Source organism: Pholcus phalangioides, unplaced genomic scaffold (genome assembly GCF_987345545.1).
Source record: "Pholcus phalangioides strain wild (caught in Gottingen) unplaced genomic scaffold, Ppha-v1.0 ptg000001l_1, whole genome shotgun sequence".
NCBI lineage: Eukaryota > Metazoa > Arthropoda > Arachnida > Araneae > Pholcidae > Pholcus > Pholcus phalangioides.
Window position 1 is genome coordinate 17,233,928 of NW_028301594.1, and position 13,169 is coordinate 17,247,096.

The window sequence follows — 13,169 nt, forward strand, 5'->3', positions numbered from 1 at the left end:
AATGCATACAACAAAGCCAAGTTGAATATCAAAATATATGTGATGATATGGCACTCAATCCGAGATATATCATCAAACACGAAGATCATCATAGATCGGCAAGATATCGTGCCGTCGACTCAAACTGAGTACGTGGGTGTCACCTCGGATGAAAGACTTAACTTCAGGAGCAATGCCAAGAACAAAATCAAAAAGGCTCAGCTGCTCTTGGAGAATCTATTGAGACTCTGCTATCCGAATTCAAAACTCAGTTTGAGGAAAAAAGTGTTGAGGTACGAACAAATCATTCGCCCAGTGTTAAAACATGGTGGACCAGCTTGGGCATTCGCATCCAAGAGCAACATGCACAAACTACAACGATTCCAGAATCGCGTCCTAAGACGCTTCACTGGAGCACCGAAATTCTTCCGTCTCACCGATCTGCACAAAGATTTGAAGGTGTCGTCCATTTGTATTCCCACATCAAGAAACTAGCTCGAAATCACTTCAAAAACAAGAAAGGTGATCATCAACATCTCAACAACTCATCAACATCTGAGATCTCCAATTATGATGCTCGCGAGTTTCTGTGAAACGTCTAAGGCCTAAAAAAATACGCAATATGTGTGCGAATTTTGACAAATGTATGTGCGCTTGTGTACATATACGTATACATATATATATTTTTGTAAATATTCAAACATTCATTATTTTTCCTCTTTCGCGACAATGTTTAAAACAGTTTCATGTACAATTACGTTAAATACATGACGAACTGCTATGTGAAACATTTTCCGCAACAAAATGTTATTTGCTTTTCTCGTTTTTTCCCCCTTCAAATATTATCATTTTACTTACTTACGTTACTCCAAGATGAAGGAGAATAGGGCTCTTTTGAAGCTTCGGCGCTATGTATAACGCGTTCAACGGTCACGTGAGGAAAAAATTATAAGTACACCAATATTTTTATTATTATTATCCCAATTAATTAAATTAATATCCGATTCCAGAAGAAGAAAATAATCAAAAGATCAATTCAAAAAAAAAAATATATATATATATATGTATATATATGTGTGTGTGTGTACAATAAAAAATTTCATTTTGTAACGATAATTAATATCCATTTCTGGAAAAATAAAATTTTTAAAAATTTCAATTTCACATCAAAAAATATTGTTAATTGGAATCATTCAATTTTATGTATCGGGCATAAAAAAAAATTCAATAAAATTTCTAAAATTTTTATTTTTAAAGAAACTCAAAACTTAATTAATTGAAATTTATAATCTATGAAGTATTTTTCAATTCGTTGAAATGAGATAGTGTTGCGCTATTATATGACACTGACTGAAAGAGAAGAAACATAATTTGAACTGCAAAATATTATCACTAATTAATGAGTAAGTTAGTTGAAAAATATTTATACTCTGCGTGCAATTTATTTCTCCTTTATGAAGTGTCATTATCATTAATTCTAGAATAATAACAAATAAAAAGATTTAAAAAAAACAACCGGGTTATATGTACTCGTATGTTTGTTTACGCAAAATGTATTTTTTGTTTGAGAAAAGACAATTATGTAAAGGGGGATTATGATCAAAATTCCTGTGTACTCAGAGTAGTTTTTCTCAAAAACTGCTTATCCGAATATAGGCAAATTTTTAGGATATCTCAATGAGACGATCGGAGAGAGATTTATGAGATAGGAAAAATAGTTCAATTTTCGACCACTAGGTGAAAAAGTCGATCTGTATATAATGACATGTCTTAACTGATTGACTGATTCATCATCGCAGAGACGAAACCACTGAAGTTATGAATATGAAATTTGGTCAGTAGTTTCATATTATTAAGTAAAGGCCCACTAAGAAAGGGTTTTCGAAATTCGACTCCTAAGGGGGTGCAAAGTTTACATAGAGAAATTGTGCCCAGCCGAAACCGCTGGAGTTACAAGATTACGTGGTATAAATAGACTAAAGCTGGTGTTGGGGGGTTGATAGTGTAAAATAAAATGCCACATCTTCCGGTAAATTCCCATTCATCCAGTTTTGAAGCTGTTCATTTTAGCCTTCGGTGAGCTTTCGTCTTTTTTTTTTATAGTGCTTCTTGGTGTGGCAAAAAAACTTGATATTTAAATTTCGGGCCATATCTGGAACGAATTAAACGGTTTTCTATAAAAAACTAAGGGGAAATCGTGTTTAGGTTAACGAAAGTGATTCCGGAACGAATGAACTCCGTTAGCCGAGGTATCACTATAAGTTAGTGGTCCGTCTAATTATTTAAAACATCCTAAGTTTCAAAAATATTATAGCGTTTGAATCTACATATAATTTGGTGTCGCTCGATCAGTATCTCATACACAGCTCTGAAATTCAAGACGTACATTCACATCAAAAATTAATCCACGTCTTATGGACGGATTAAATGAGATCAACACTGAAAATACCACAAATTATATTTCTATATATTTTTTTGAAATTCCTTTCCGACTTAGACTAAAGGAGAGACCTAGACAGAAATGCACAACACAAATCTCGATGTCATTACACGTACTGATAAATTACGCAGCAGCAGCAGCCGCAACACAGCCGTCTTTGCGTAAATATCACGTCCTTGAAGCCTTTGCGTCAAAAGCAAAAAGTAAAGAGAAAAAAAAAAACAAATAAAAAAAGGCAGCTGCGTCAAGTTACCTCACTGGCCGTAAAGCAGCAATTCAAGGTGACCTTGTGTTTTCTTGTAGAAGAAGAAGAACCGATACAAAATTGAAGACTATTTTATTCATAACAAATTCTTATTATTCTTTTACGAAATCTCAGTTCAGAAATCGGTTTGGCCACGAAAAAATCAAACAACAACGGCGACCCATTGTTTCTCGAACTGTCGACCTCAGCTGTCGATCATCTATCAACCGTACATTTTCTCATACCATTATCGTTGTTGTTGTTTTTTTTAGTTCACACGCGATTGTATATGTGCGCGTGTAATTTCGAAATACAATACGGATTCTCATTATGATACTTTGATTGAACGTTGACATACATACGGGATCGCTCCGAAATGATTACCACCGAGAGATCCAATTTATTCAATGAGATCAACTGAATTATTTTCAAATGAAATATTGATGCTTTATATCAGCTGTGTGGCCTTTTGCATATACGCGTAGGATCTCTTAGTATGAACAGTGTAATTATTATTATTTTTTTCTGGGATTTTGTGCCTTCGAGGTATTGCAAAAGTGAGAACCAGCTTTCCCTTGATATCTGCATAGGCGTAGTCAAGTGACATTTCGTGGTGGATGAATGATATAAGGCACGGGGTGCACAACCCTTTCAGTTCGCGAGCCAGAAATTTTTGGGTGACCATGCGCTTTTTTTTTACGGGTCATTCTCGTAATTTTGGTGGTCTCGGCTGTTTTATAAAATGTCCCGTTTTTTCCCAGTGTTTTCGACGAAGCTTACTTGAATTTTGATTCTTTACTGAAATTAAGGTTTACACCTATTCAACTTATGAATCATATTACGATAGTTATGACTCTTTTTTTATAATTAATTTTATTCATATAAATATATTCATGTTGAGTTAATATATTTATATGACACATAGCGGTTCCCGCTGTGCAGTTCTCACACAAATACGTTTTTTTCGGGAATTACATTTTAGTCTATTGGAATTTTTATAGTAGCCCTCTATTTTATATCACAGGCGATTTATCACAAATTTTAGCAATATTTCGCAACTTCACTAACCTTTGATAAGTTCTTTTGGCATAATTGGAAACTTTACTTGTCTTTGACAATTTTTTGGTGGCAATAGGTGATATCTCGTATAGGTCAGTATTTTCAATATTTTATGAATGAAATGTTGTCAGCCTGAGTATAATTATATCTTAGAAAAGTTCTTTCCAAAAACTTGAAAATTCAAATGTTTTGCGGAAGGTGTTTTATCAAACCTTTATAGTGTAATCCCGGCCTAAGGTCAACATTACATTATAAAATTTTACAAAAGTACATTTTAAAACTTGAAAAAAGCAACCAATAAGCGAATTGGTTGCATTCGAGCGAATTTGATCAATAGGTTTACCATTGGTTGTTTCCTTCAAGTTTTGTAAAAGATCTTTTATCTAACTTTTATAGTGTAATCCCGGCATTAGAATGCACGATGTTTCTGATGTTTCTCAATGTTTCTGAATAAAAAACATTATGATAAAACTCACACATACCTCTTCATGAATAAAACGGTTATAATTTTTTTCAATTGTGATAGCTCTGGGCTGGGAATATTAGAAAAGAATGTTTCTGTTTTTTCTTTAGATAATCAATTTTCCCGTTATCATACAAAAAAAATCGTAACCTCAAATGAGGAGCTTATTTTGAAAAAAGGGAACATTTTCATAATTAATTAATTTATAGTAGAAGTAAAAAAAAATCAATTTTCCCCGGCGTGGGCTGCTAAAACTGCCCAACAAGTAGTGGCACGAGAATATTAAAATGTTATATTTCTCTTGATGAACATTCAAGGGAGTTTATCTACATTTCAATTTTGGAAGTGTTCCGTTTTGGAAGAAAATTAGTGGAAAAGTCATTTTTTGACTTCTCTCTGAAAAATTGGAAACTTTTACGCCACCTGTTGATTCCAGAAGGCTGATTCATCTAGAAAAGGAAGGTACACTTACTACTACTCTCTCTCTTACGACAGGGAGTAAGGGGCCGTTCAAGTATTACGTCATCATCGATTGGGGGGGGGGCGCTTCCCGATTTGCTGACTTTTGATGACAAGAGGGGAGGGGGGGGGTTTGGATAATGCTTACGTCATCCACCACCCTTTATGGAGATATGAAATATTTTCAATGACATCTTATTTGGTGTCCCAAAAACGAGAAAAACCTTTCGATAGTTTGTGGGCACTTGAAGTAACATCCCTCTCCATTGATAAGTGCCCTACACAGCCACTTTAGTGATCTCTAAATGTTTCGCGGATCCAAGCGATCTGGAAATGTGTCCGCTTAAGTGCTCTGCAACTATGCCATGCATCCGTAATTATGTCCCACGGATCACTTAAATAATCTGAGAATGTGCCGCGGGTAACTTGAGTGATGTAGAACCGCACTGGGGTCCACTTAAGTGCTCTAAAACTACGGCACATGTCACTTAAGGGGATCTCTAAATGTGTCACGGATCGCTTAAGTGTTCTGGAACTGTATCCGGGGTCATTTAAGTGATCTGCAAACGTGCCCCGGGGCGCTTAAATGTTCTTTAATTGTACCACGGGACACTTAAGTGATCTGTAAATGTGCCGCTTAGTTCATTTTTACAAAATTAGGTTTGAGGAGGGCAGGTCGCACATCAGATAATCCCCCAGGGCCATGTTTGGTCCGCGGGCCAAGGGCCTTTATGCGATTTATCATTATGTGGCTTAAAGGGTGGCTCGCAATGAATTTATGAAAGATATAAATTTGGTGTTCATAGCCTTAAAATAAATGACACGAAGGGCTCACACTAGCCAACAAGCCAACGAGGGAAGACATGGGTCCAGGACCTCAATAAAGCTGGAAAGGACATCAGAACAGCTCATCGGAATAAATTGTATAATAGAAATATTTAAATCTGTATATACTTTTTTTTTTTTTAATAATGTGTTTTTATATTCAATGTCATGTATTTTATATTTTATATGCATAATAAAGCACCCGACATCGCCCAGCCCCTCATCCGGGCAATGGCTAAAATTGACAATGGTCGATAGAGCCTGGGCGGTGCACGGAATGAAATGAAATGAAGCCTTAAAATAACATTGGAGTTAGTAGGAATTGATTATAATAACATAAAGGTATTTTTTTCCGAAATTTAAATTAAAAAAATAATTTTTTGATCGTGGGGAGGAGGCACGAGCTCCATATGCCCCATCCCTGTGCACGTCTTTGTTCCCACCGCTATGCATTAGGGTTCAGAGGGGCAGGGTTGATGAAATTTTGCTGACGGGGGGGGGGGGGAGTCAGAGTTTTGCTGACTTTTGCTGATAAGGGAGGGGGAGTCAAAATTCGGTCAAAACTGGCTAAAAATTTGCTCACATAATATTTGATAAATCGTACTATATGATATATAGTACGATTTATCATGTTTACCAACTTCTAGACGCTTTGGTATTATGTATTATCGCCGCATAAACTAATAATTTTTCAGTACTTATTAAATTTACCAACGACGCTAGGGTACTATGCATAATCGCCAATAAAACTGATGAACTTGTGGGGAAATTTAACAAACTTAACCAAAATACTCGGCGAATATGCCTAATAACCGGATTTATCTCATTTACCGTAAATATGTGTTCCCTTCTGGTAGAAACGACTAATATTACATTGTGATTTCGACCAAAACTGTTCCCGTTGGAATAAACCCTGTTGCATAATCCGCCAGAACTCACCCCAAAAGATTCAGTTACCGTTACAAAGTGCATTTCGGGAAAAACTGTTCAAATGTTGAACCTTTCGAAAATAAGCTCCTCCATTAAAATTAGATCGCGCGTGAAATAAAACAACGCCATTTTTATGTTAAGTAGATAAATTTCAGACGCGAAATAAAATGATATGATTAAATCAGAATGCATGAGTAATGCGAGGAAATGTCGATAAAATGCCCTCAAAACGTTGGCATATCATTTGCGAGAGGGGATCATAATGGAGAATTTATTGACGTAACGCCGACTCTCGAGTGAAATTAACGATTCGCACCGGCCATCCATCAACCAACCCCCACTCAACATCGATTGATGAATAAATACGACGACTTCATATACACAATGCAATGCCATGTCGAGGGATCGTGTCCTCTCTCCTTCACGAATCTACGGTTGAAATTACATAATTTATATCCATATCCACTATTCCATTATATCCGAATTTGCCCGCATTGTTCGAGCGGTATTAACAATTCCTATGGCGGCGATCCATTATTAAGCTCGGAATTCCGCCAAATAATACAGTATTGTGTAATTAACATGCTGGTAAACATGTTTGTCATCATCGCACAAGGAACATATCGTCATTATGGTCATTTTTTGATTCTTTTCGAATCTTTTCTTTTCGATTCTTTTATAATGAAAGACTTCTTAACCGAAGGGTACAGACATACCCCCCCCCCGCCCCCGACCCCTTGAGAAATGCATGGGGGAGATTTCAAGGAATCCGTGAACTTGATGAGAAAAAAATTAAGTCGCTGTTCTTACATTTTGCCATAAGGGATAATTCTATAAAAAGGTTTGTGGTAATTTTATTGGCATAAGCGGTCCACGGCCTTCATCTTATTGACACAAAGAGCCCGTGGGGCAAAAATTCTGATATACTGCGATATTGTTCAATGATAGCTCACTTTTTTGTTGTGCTTAGTTTCAGAACCGTGTTTGCGACAAGAAACATAACGATAGGTGTGTTTTGCCGAGCTACAAGTGATTCCCAACCTGTGGTATGCGAAACGTAGGAGCATGTGAAATGGACTTGGATTTTGTTACACACTGCACAATCGCTCTCAAAAGGGGCCGTTCAAGTATTACGTCATCATCGATGGGGGGGGGGGAGAAAGGGGTTTCCGATTTGCTGACTTTTGATGACAAGGGGGGGAGAGGGGGTTTGGATAATGCTTACGTCATCAACCACATAAAATATATGTTAATATCTAATACATGGTTACAATGCATAAAATCGACTGAAATATAACTTGTAGTAGTGTTCTTCGATCTCGTGCAAAATTAGCTGATTGACGGACTGATTTGCTTCGTGTATTTCAGCTGACCTGATGTGTGTATAGGTTTTTTTTTTTTTTTCTTTCTTTCTTTTTCTCTTTTTTTATGTTGAAAGATCAAATGATTGTCGGACTCATGTGTGATATGTGAATGTGTATCTACAGTGTGATAATTACAATGTAAAATATAATACTTAAGTGAAGCAATTATTATAAACCCCAGGGACACTAAATTGCTGCTCGCGAGTTGTTAATGGTTGCTCCCTGGGGCAAGATGTAAAGTTGATTTTTTTTTTTTTTTTTTTTTTTTTTTTTTGTGTGGAGAAAATAAATGCTCCCTTCGGGGAACCCCGTATGGCGAACTATGTTTGCCGGGCCGGGGGTTAGTATCTCTTACGTCATCAACCACCCTTTATGAACATATGAGTTAGGATTCAGAGGGACAGAGCTGATGACAAAATTTTGCTGACGGGGGGGGGGGGGGTTTAAGCGTTTTGCTGACTTTTGCTGGCAAGGGGGGGGAGGGGGTCAAAAATGGCTGAAAATTTGCTTACGTAATACTTGAACGGTCCCAAACTGGTACAGAATAATTTTTGAATGCCTTTTGAGCATTTTTTAAATTGAAACTATATACTTCTACGACTTGACGGTTGATGAGATAAAGGCCGCATTAGTACTTACAGGACACTCTGTATATTAGCCGTAGTATAGAGTTTTACTGTTTTTGTAATTTTATGACTGTGCATAGAAGTCGCGAAAGTTCTTTTGGACGAGGGGAACCAACCACGCTTGTACGGTATAGTTCCCCGTATGAGAATTTCGTAAGGGATTGCCAGCTGAACTTGAAATAAATAAAGCTGCTCTAATTAAACCAAAATGTAATTGAAGAAACACAATATTAGGCATTAATTATGGTGTAGCCACCTGGCAGTCGAGTGGTTAGGGAACTTGTCTGTGATCATCACAGAGTAAGAATAATATATATCTTTATATTTATATCTTTAGTCTATGGTGACCATGCAGGACTTGGTTCGAATCACGGATCGGGCATGGATGTTTGCCAGCCCCTTAACAAATACTTTGGACGAATACAAATACAGGCCACAAGCAGCAAAATACCCAACGAGGTGACTGAAGTAAGATGTCCATAACAAATATGGGTGTCACATATCATGCTGATTTCTTGGGAATATGTAAGGATCATATTATTTATTCCCCCTAATAATAGTAATATTATTATTAATATTTTCCTCCATAGAAAAACTCAGAAATAATTCACTATCCCTTAAAAATTCCAGTGTTGTTATTCGTACTTATGTATTCTCCGATAAGACGTTGCTGCAGTAACCGTATTGAACGTTTTGTCGAGCACTTGCCTGTCCGAAATATGCATATACATTCATGATAGCAGCGCACGTATCTCCGTGTATATTGGTTCTTTACCGCTGCCGATAAGAACTTTTTTTTCTTCCTGACAAAATAAATGTTAAAAGCGTTTTTATGGAACGATGGAGGCTATAAAAATCGAATCTTCACTCTTTACGCCACTGGAGTAGTGACAGAATCACTTTAACGAGATCTATTTCAATATATTTGACGGTTTTCCCTAAATAGGAGTAGGAAAAACCTACTTCATTTTTTCCCGTCAGTGCTTTAATATTCTAGAACACGATTTTGCTCAGTTGTGATCATTATTTATCGTCGTTAAATAATTATATTTAAACAAATTGGATTTTTTTTTCCTCAATCCGAAAGTTTACAGTGTATCGAGTTTTACTTTTTCCTGAATAGATAGCTCCTGAATCGTCAGTTTTAACTTTTCAAAATTGACTTTTAGTTGAGACTACATTTAAAATGTCTTTTCGGAAGAAAATTGGGATTTTTTTTTATATCAAAGCCCCTTTTTTGTGATTCCAAAAACAAGCGTTGTTCTGTGTATATAACGCTTATTTCAACCACTGAAGTTGTGTTCACTTTAGTTTCGCATTTTTATATACAGGGTGGGAAAAAAGTCCGTAACATCTTTAAAAATTTATGAAAACCGGAAAAATAAACGAAATAAAAAACGGTTTGCAGGGTTAGTATCACTAGGTAACAGGATTTTTTTTAAGACAGGAAAAAATAACTCAAAACAGCAGATAGGGGGCGATGAGGTACACAAGTCAAAGAAAAGTGTATCGATCCGGTCCATCCAATCTGTCGGAACTGAAAAATGCGACCCGCTGAGAGGTGTCATGTATACATCCGGACCTGCTGCACTCTGCCGTTGCTGGATTTGTGACTTGCCTGCAATGTGTTATTCTCTGTGGTGGTCATGTGGAACACACACTGCTGTAATAAACGATTTGGAGGCATTCTGTTCGTTATTTGCGTATCTTTTCCTCCACTTTACGTCATCACCACGTATCGCTGTTTTCTGACTAATTTCTTTCCGGTCTTAAAAAAATTCCCGTGACCTAGCGATGCCGACCCTGCAAATCCTTTTTTATTTCGGTTATTTCACCGGTTTTTATGAATTTTTAAAGTTTCTACGGAATTTTGGCCCACCCTATAGAAGTAAAAAAAAATAGAAGGGATGAATACCTTTCTTACGTATCTTAGGATACGATCCTTTAAAAAAATAGATCTGATAGGAAAGGGGGTGGAATCTTAGATACAGAAATACAAATACAGAAATACAAATACAACGCCACAACAGGCAAATTGCCCAACGAGGTGGCTGAGTTAAGAACATCTTTATTTATGTGAAATTATATTTGAAGGCTAGAAAGTGTGACGTACACAGAAGTGATATTGAAACTACGTGGGTAGAGCTTGAAAACAAAAACGCATCATCAGCTTATTGTAGGAGTTTGCTGTAATCCACCGAATCGGGATCCAAGCTTGGATCTTCAAGCTTCATGAAGGCATTTCGTACGTAATTCCCAGAAAGCATTCGATCAGATCCGACATGGTAAATTCTTGAGTCGTTTACATGAGATTTGGATTGGAGGGGAAACTTGTTGAATTGGAAACAATCGTGATTGCGAGATAGGTCACAGCAGGTTATGGTGAACGAGGAATATTCTGATTGGGCAGGTGTGTTAAAAGTGGGAGTCCCTCCAGGAAGCCCTCAAGTGTCCTTGGTGTCCTATTATTTTTTCACTTTTCACCGATAAGCTCGATCAGGTTACCGATGGGATTGTGAGCAAATTCGCAGTTGACGTGAAGCTTATCGGGGGTAGGTGGGAATCAAAGCGAAACGGAGAGGCTCCAGACGAGCTTGAATATGATTGCAGGATGGGCTATAGTCCTCCGACCACGAGATGAATTTTCGCTGCGTCATGTCACGTCACGTCGGATGATTTTATTCAATTTTTTTTGGTAAAACGATTGCACATCGAGAAAAGTTCATCAGTGACTGAGCTTTCACGATTGGCATGTCCTTCTAGGATAAAATAGAATCGTTTGACGTGACATGACGTGCCGTAGCCAAATCTCATCTCGTGGTAGGAGGACTATACCCATAAAGGTAATGCACCAATCGTTATAGTCCTCCTACCACGAGATGAGATTTGGATACGGCACGTCATGTCACGTCAAACGATTCTATTTTATCCTAGAAGGACATGCCAATCGTGAAAGCTCAGTCACTGATGAACTTTTCTCGATGTGCAATCGCTTTACCAAAAAAAAAAAATTGAATAAATTCATCCGACGTGACGTGACATGACGTAGCGAAAATTCATCTCGTGGTCGGAGGACTATATTCTTATTGACGAGCGTCTTAGGTTTCCTGAACTCTGTTCAGCGGTAGTCAGAAAATCAAATAGAATGCTTGGTTTAATTCTTGAAAATGTATCTTCTCCTTCTCCTAAAGCGATTCATCCTCTTTTCCGGGGCTTAGTTCGTCCTGGATTGGAGTATGCCGTTAGGTTTTGGAGACCATACTTATAGAGGGACATTGACTCGATCGAGGGGGGTGCAGAGAAGAGCCACGTGTGCTCTTGATGGTACGCGGGACTAAAGCTATGAAGATAGACTTGATTTTTTGAAAATGTTTACATATCCCCCAGCGCAGGTGTCTGGAGATATGATCGAAGTGCTTAAAATTTTCGATGGGATTGATAGGATGAATCATATGTGTTATTCATACATCGTGAATCAACTGTTTCGATGAGGGGACACCAGTATCGATTGGTAAGGAACAGTTAATTCTAGGTTGTGGTGTCGAGGAAGTTGTTCTCTAACAGGGTTGCTAATAAATAGAATTGCTTACCTCCAGGTATCGTGGATTCTAACAGGAGTGACATGTTTAAAAAAGAAGTACGTTACTCAGATAAGACAGCCATAATTATTTATTAATATTGATATTTTATCATATTTATTGGTCTTTTTTTACTGCTCTTATTGTGTTGATGTATTTTTGACATGATTTAGATATATTTGACATCCATATTTTTAATGGACATTTTTTTCAGTCACCTCGTTGAGCATTTTGTCTGCTGTGGCCCTTGTATTTGTACATCTGTGAATGAAAACTTAAAACGCGTTCTACGAAATATGCTATTTTTGACATTTTACTAATTTGGAAACGTGATTTCGAAAAATCTACTGATTGTATCATTATACAATTTTAATATTATATTTAGCCATATAACCTTAAAGTTTGGTACTGAATTCTGAGGTCTGTCACATGCATTTGTCTACTTACTGTCTAATTGTACACAATATGTTTAATGAAATTTCAAAAAATATACAGACGTACCTCAAAAGATTTGGGTATAAGTTATGAGCATACCATACAATCCTTTAAGTTTAAGTGCATATCCTGCATCCTTATTAGCTGAATGTACTGTGAAAATAACAAAACATTTCATTTATAGAATTTTTTGCAATCGTGTTTCGAATATCACATGAATTATGCCTAAAAGTTGACATTTTCATAGAGAATGACACGGGCAATCCGAAATATATTACTGTTTTCATCATTTTGAGATACTTTCTATTAAAATATCATTAAGCTCACTCTAGAACCATTTTATAGAAAAGTGCTAGGAAAGGAAGTCGGATATCTTAAAAGAAATGTCTCAAATGTTGCTACCCATCGCCTTAGGAGCCATTCAGGTCCGGGAAAAAAACTATTTGTGTGTGAAAAAAGTTACAAAATACGATTCTTATCCAGTTCTTACAAGGCGACCTCGAAATCCCTCGCGGACTCATCGTCCTCCATTAATGTGCAATCAGGGTTGCCGCTCCTAATAATAATAATAATAAATCAAATGGAAATTTCTCTAGACAAAAATCAGAAATATAATAAATCAAAAACCTATCTCTGTCTCTTAAGAAATAATGGTTCAGAATAGCTTAGAATGTATAACAACAGCGAATGCGACATGAAACGATAATTCTGACGTCACACTTTGCACAGTAATGGCGGATGATAAGTCGACCTGGGGTTTTCAGTGT